General features: G+C 47.2%; 1 pseudogene; it reads left to right on the forward strand.

Moving 5' to 3' along the window:
• Positions 1-3967: 3967 nt before the first annotated feature.
• LOC140312389 (heat shock protein HSP 90-beta pseudogene) lies at positions 3968-5440 on the forward strand (annotated as a pseudogene).
• The last annotated feature ends 1604 nt before the right edge of the window (positions 5441-7044 follow it).

Below are 7044 nucleotides of genomic sequence, written 5' to 3' on the forward strand. Positions count from 1 at the left end.
TCCTAAACGACCTTCTGAGTGACCTGCTGTCCACAGACATCGAAGGAAGTGGAGCTGTCCAGACCACGCCTAAAGCAGCAGAGGCAACAGCCCATGAAGAGCGATGCTCCACTCCGCCTCACCCTGACCACAACCATCCAGACATTCCCACACCACCATCGCAGATGAACGGAGAAACTCACTTGCCACCGCCACAATTATCGGACAGAGATGCACACATCAACCCACCTTCAGCACCTCTAGGAAGAGACATTGGTCTGCCACCAAGGAACCTTACCACTTCGACATCAGCTAGACCACTTACAGCAGGTGGCATCCTCCATGGTAGAGTGAGTACATCCTCCAGTTCAGGAGATCAGGTACTGAGGGTTAATGATTTTGCAGCTCTGCTTCCACGCAGAGAGTGGGCACTGGTTGTGATTGAACCCATAGGTGCTCTCTCAGGGACGTTAGGCCGTTTCTGCTTTATACACCTGCACTGGCATATGACATAGTTTTCAATGTCGCGTTGCATAAATGGCCAATAAAATCTTTCTCGAGCCAAATGGGTGACTTTGTCTGCACCAACATGTCCCATGTCATTTAGCACAGTTGCCTTCAGCTTACTGGGAAGAACCAACTGTTTCCGCTGTCCTGTCTGCCTGCATAGTATTCCCTCATCAAGTTTGAGTCTGTTCCATTCATCTATCAGTCGGTGTGTCTCTGGTCCCATTTGTCTTTTTCCTTTATCCTGGGGTTTCCATCCTATTTTCTTTTGGTGAATCACTTCACAGATGGGAGCATCTTCCTTTTGAGCAGCTCTAACACATTCTGGAGTGATAACTGGAATGCCTTCAGGAGCTGTGCCATCCACATCAGACTGTAACTGTAACGCGGCCACCCATGACACATCATTGTCCTTTACAGCTTTGTCCCCCTGCCAAATGGCAGCGACTACATCAGGGGGCATTGTCTCTGTGTATTCTTTTAAGTGGTTGTCGATATGCACTGGGGTTCGTGATAGAGTGTCAGCATCTGCATTTGACTTGCCTGGCCGATACCTAATGGTGAAATGAAAATCAGCTAATTCACCCACCCAACGATGTCCAACTGCATTTAACCTGGTCGTACTCAAAACATAGGTAAGGGGATTGTTATCCATGTATACAGTGAAGGTGGGGCATAATAGAGGTAATCTCTAAATTTATCACAGATTGCCCACTTCAACGCCAGGAACTCCATATATAGGGGGCAGAGAGCAATAACACAGAGTTTGTTTCCCTGTTGCTGGTAGAGTACTGTTCCCAAACCTTCATTTGAGGCGTCAGTGTGAAGGACAAAGGGCAAGTTATAGTCTGGATAGGCCAAAATGGGTGGACTGGTTAGCATGTCAACGAGGCACGACACTACAGCACTGTGTTCTTGTGTCCACTGGACAGCTGTTTTGGATGAAAGCTGACCATTCTTTGGGCTCTTTAACTGAGTCTTGTTCGGTCTCACTGGGGTGGCTCTCTGGCTGGACTCACTAGGATTCTCTATTAGCTTAAACAGTGGCCTGGCTATCCTAGAAAAGTCCTGTATGAATGTTCTGTAATAACCTAGAAAACCTAGGAGAGCCCTGACCTCACCTACGTTCTTTGGTTCTCTATCTTTCAAAAGCTGAACTGCCTCAAGATCTTTAGGTTCTATCTGGACACCTTCACGAGTCACTAAGCGCCCTAAATACCTGACCTGACTTTTGAACAGTTGGCATTTTTTTGGACGTAGCTTAATACCATGCTCTCGCAGGCGGCAGAGCACCCTCCTCAAGTCCTCAACATGGTCGTGAAAGGTCTTAGAAAAGCAGAGTACATCATCCAAGTATGGAGAACAGCATTCATCCCTTGGACCTTCAAGGACTCCCTCCATGCACCTCTGGAACGCGGCGGGGGCATTTGTAAGGCCAAATGGGAGGCGTATCCACTCGTAAAGTCCCCAAGGTGTGCTAAAGGCGGTCAAATGTTGGGAACTCTCCTCTACAAAACCTTGGTGGTATGCACTGCCTTGGTCGAGTATTGAGAACCAGGAGTAACCCCCAGACTATCCAACAGATCTTGGATGCGTGGAAGAGGGTGGCGGTCAGGGATGGTTTTTCTGTTCAAGCCCCGAAAGTCAACACACAGACGTAGACTCTTGTCTTTTTTTCTGACACAAACCACTGGGGACGAGTAGGATGAGATGGACTTTTTGATCCAGTCATGATCAAGCAGATTTTGGACATATTCCTTTACCTCTTTGTATAAGGGCTTGGGAACTGAGTTGTAGGATGTTTGGACTGGGGTGTCATCCTTTAGATTAATTTTTAGCTGCAAGCTTGGGACGCAGCCAATGTCAGAATCGTTTTTAGCAAAGACATCTGACTCCTCATATAACATGTCTCTGACTACCTTTTGCTCATGCTCCTGCAGGTGTGATACATCAACAGGTGGGTGCCATTGCTGTGTTGTTGTGTCTTTTGTCATGCATTTGCCACTCATTTTTCTGTTTGTCGGTGCTACCTGAGCTGAGGATGTGTTCACGGTGGAACGGGACATTGGCTCTGAGCTACCTGGAAAACAGTTAACTGGTTTTATTTCAATAACTTCCTCCAGTGTTCCTAAAACTGTTCTCTTTGTGAGATAGATGTCATGTTTAGTGGCGTTCTGTACAGGAATTTTGACAATTATGGTGAACCCACTTGGAACATCTACGACCGCTGGAAACAATTCCAAACCCTCAGGACAATTACTCACTAAGTTGGGTTGAAAAAGCATAGCCCCGCCCTCTGGCCATTCCCCGATTCTACACCTCACCTCGCAGATTTGCCCTGCACGGATAGTTACACCTCTCTTCCCTGTCCTCACACTGTACTCATCTGTGTCATCTGGGGTCAAAACCTGGAGGGCAGAAACTAGGGCTTCCACTGCACTGTCACTGAAACTTAAAGCTTCTTTGAGCAACACAGAAATATCAGCACCCTCTCTCTGTTCTTTGATTATCTCAGCTATCACATTACTGCCCAGAAGAGGAGAACTAAGGCAGTTCTTGCTGATTAACATTGGCACGTGGATGGTGACATGTCCATAGTTCTTGCTACCAACCTGGAGTTCAACATCTGCCCATCCATCAAAGGGGACATCTGTGCCATTGGCTGCAGAAATCTCCAGAGATTCACCGAGAAGGAGGGTACCAAGTGGTTGGATTTGGACATTGGGGAGTGCTTCTTCCATCCATGTTCTCCCCACCATCGTCACTTGAGCCCCTAAGTCAAGCAGCATTTTAAGAGGGACTCCATTAATAGCACATGAAACCATGTATCGCTTTCCTATGAGCTGTGCCAAGTGCTTTCTCGTTAGTGATTGACACTGTATGTTTGCTTTTACAGAACTGGCTGTTTTAGAGTGGCTGGTTCGTGCTGGGGCCCCCTTAGCTGTCACGATCACTGGCTGCCCCTCTCCAGTGATCTTGGCCCGTTTCCCGACATCCTTCTTTGAAGACAGCCGATAGCGCGATGTCCAGCTTGGCCACATATAAAGCAGTGGGGGCAGCTCACCTTACTCTGCTGGACACAGTTGCTGCATCTGCCTTGGGCTTCAGATGTTGGTGGCTGAGGACGGGCTGCAGTTGAGCAGGGGTCACCTGAGGCTGCACTGTCAGTAGGCGTCACCATTTGGGCCAAGTGTTTGGTCAGGGAGGAAACTTGTGCAGTCAGTTCTCTAATAGCAGCACGATTAGCCTGTAATTCAGTGTCAACTTGGGTTTGCTTAGTGGAGTCACTACTGTCAGGCTGAGCAGCATTTACAGTCACTGGTCGGTTCTTAGCTACTGTGCCAAGGCGTTTCAGTCTTTTTGAGGGTGAGGACAAGCCAAAGATTGAGGATGTAGGCTCAGATGATGAAGAGGACTCCAAAGACAAGGACAAGAAGAAGAAAAAGAAGATCAAGGAGAAGTACATCGACCAGGAGGAGCTGAACAAGACCAAGCCCATCTGGACCAGGAACCCTGATGACATCACAAATGAGGAGTATGGCGAGTTCTACAAGAGTCTGACCAATGACTGGGAGGATCACCTGGCTGTCAAGCACTTTTCAGTAGAAGGCCAGCTGGAGTTCCGGGCCCTGCTCTTTGTTCCTCGGCGTGCACCTTTTGACCTCTTTGAGAACAAGAAAAAGAAGAATAACATCAAGCTTTACGTCAGGAGAGTGTTCATCATGGACAACGGTGAAGAGCTCATCCCAGAGTACCTGAACTTTATCCGTGGTGTTGTGGACTCTGAAGACCTGCCCCTCAACATCTCCAGAGAGATGTTGCAGCAGAGCAAGATCCTGAAAGTCATCCACAAAAACATCGTCAAGAAGTGTCTGGAGCTGTTTGCAGAACTGGCCGAGGACAAGGACAACTACGAGAAGTTCTATAAGGGTTTCTCAAAGAACATCAAGCTTGGCATCCACGAGGACTCTCAAAACCACAAGAAGCTGTCTGAACTGCTGCGCTACCACAGCTCCCAGTCTGGAGATGAGATGACCTCCCTCACAGAGTACCTGACCCGCATGAAGGAAAACCAGAAGTCCATCTACTACAGTACTGACGGGAGCAAGGATCAGGTGGCCAACTCTGCCTTCGTCGAGCGTGTCCGCAAGCGTGACTTTGAGGTCCTGTACATGACCGAGCCCATTGACGAGTACTGTATCCAGCAGTTGAAAGAGTTTGATGGCAAGACTTTGATCTCTGTCACCAAAGAGGGTCTGGAGCTGCCAGAGGATGAGGAGGAGGAGAAAAAGATGGAGGAGGACAAGGCAAAGTATGAGAATCTCTGCAAACTCATGAAGGAGATCCTCGACAAGAAAGTAGAAAAGGTGACAGTATCCAACCGATTGGTGTCCTCTCCCTGCTGCATTGTGACAAGCACTTACGGCTGGACAGCCAACATGGAGAGGATCATGAAGGCCCAGGCACTCAGGGACAACTCCACCATGGTATACATGATGGCCAAGAAGCACTTGGAAATCAACCCCGACCACCCAATTGTGGAGACAAGAACGATAAAGCTGTGAAGGACCTCGTCATCCTGCTGTTCGAAACCGCCCTGCTCTCTCCCTGGCTTCTCCCTGGACGACCCACAGACCCACTCCAACCGCATCTACAGAATGATCAAACTTGGCCTGGGTATCGACGACGACGAAGTTCCTGCCGAGGACACCACCACTACATCGATCCCAGAGGAGATGCCTCCCCTAGAAGGCGACGGTGACGATGATGCTTCACGCATGGAAGAAGTTGATTAAACGGACCACACCCAATTTTAAAACACTTCAGCCCCGTTTTTCCAATAGTTCATCCTTAAAAGTGCAGTAACTGCAAAACTAATAGTCATTCCTGTTGTGTGGTGGACCAGTGTTGCTCTTGTTGCTAAGAGCATTACACTGCAAGACCTTTAAAAGAAAAGCAGTTTTGTTTTTGTTTTTTTGCTGTTAAAAGTTCATGGTGACCACACATTGTTTTAACAAGTACCCTGTTGCACTGAGTTTTAAATGTTGGTGTGGTAAATCCAGGAATTTTACATACCTTATTGGATCAGGTCCGGAGGGTTGTGGGAGGTTCTGTTCATGTGCAACACTGCATGCTGCATGGAGAGAGGACTGTATGATTCCCTTGCCTGTGTCTAGGCTTGTCTGTATTCAAAGTCTTGTTTTTGCAAGAAAAATAAAGGGTGTGCCAGTTTACATAAAAACTAAATATAGCATTTTCCTACCTATTACAGAAGCAACACTGATTGTGAATCAATTTCACCTGCTGTTGTGCAAATGGAACAGACAACAGGTGGAAATCAAAGGCAATTTGCAAGACAATCCCCATAAAGGAGTGGTTCTGCAGGTGGTGATTACATACCATTTCTCTGTTCTCATCCTTTCTGGCTGATGTTTTGGTCACTTTTGCATTTTGTCAGCGCTCTCACCCCTAGAGGTAGCATGAAGTGGTGTCTACAACCCACATAAGTTACCAGAGAACACCAAGATTTGCAGTTTGCCATTGGCGCCCTGTGCTCTTCACGAATGAGAGCAGGTTCACACTGAGCACATGTGACAGACAGAGTCTGGAGACGCCGTGGAGAATGTCCTGCTGATTGCAACATCCTCTAGCTTGACCGGTTTGGCAGTGGGTCAGTAATGGTGTGGGGAGGCATTTCTTTGGAGGGCCAACAGCCCTTCATGTGCTAGCCAGATGTACCCTGACTGCCATTAGGTACTGGGATGAGAACCTCAGACCCATTGTGAGACCATATGGTGGTGCAGTTGGCCCTGGGTTCCTTCCGATGCATGACAATACTAGGCCTCATGTGGCTGAAGTGTGTCAGCAGTTCCTGCATGATGAAGGCATTGATGTGGCACTGAGTGTCAAAACACAACAACATTTCAGAAAAGGCGACGACATTTCAGAAAACACAAATATATTTCAGAAAACACGAAGACATTCCAGAAAACATGAAGACATTTCAGAAAACACGACAATATTTCAGAAAACACGATGACATTTCAGGAAACTTGAAGACATTTCAGAAAACACAACAACATTTCAGATTACGGAAAGGTAGGGACCATGGGGGACAACACTTGTGGTTTGTGATTGGACGAATCCAAGTCTGACGACAATTCATTTCCTGTGTCGGGTTTCTGTTCAACGTCATCACAGAAATGCACGTACAGTCAGGGGGCAGAGAGCACAATATTTGTCATTGTTTACATCAGAGTCAAGCAGCAAAAGAAAATGACAAGGAGTTGTTGTGCTGTAACTGTATAAACCGGCAAAAGGATAGATGGAAATTGTGTTATATCCCAAGGGGATCTCATCCGTTTGCCAAAAGAGAAAAAGATAATGGCTCCAGGCCATTAAAAGGTTAGACCAAAGGTCCTAAAGGCTTTTTTTCTGTGCAGCGCCCTCTTCGTGTCAGGTGTGTTTGTGTTTGCCAACATGAGCTGGATAATGAGTTAGGACTGCGTGTTAATTTACCACAGGTAATAAGACAATATTTGATTCAATTGGACATAG

This window comes from Leuresthes tenuis, unplaced genomic scaffold (genome assembly GCF_036924035.1).
Source record: "Leuresthes tenuis unplaced genomic scaffold, fLeuTen1.0.hap1 SCAF_7, whole genome shotgun sequence".
NCBI classification, from domain to species: domain Eukaryota; kingdom Metazoa; phylum Chordata; class Actinopteri; order Atheriniformes; family Atherinopsidae; genus Leuresthes; species Leuresthes tenuis.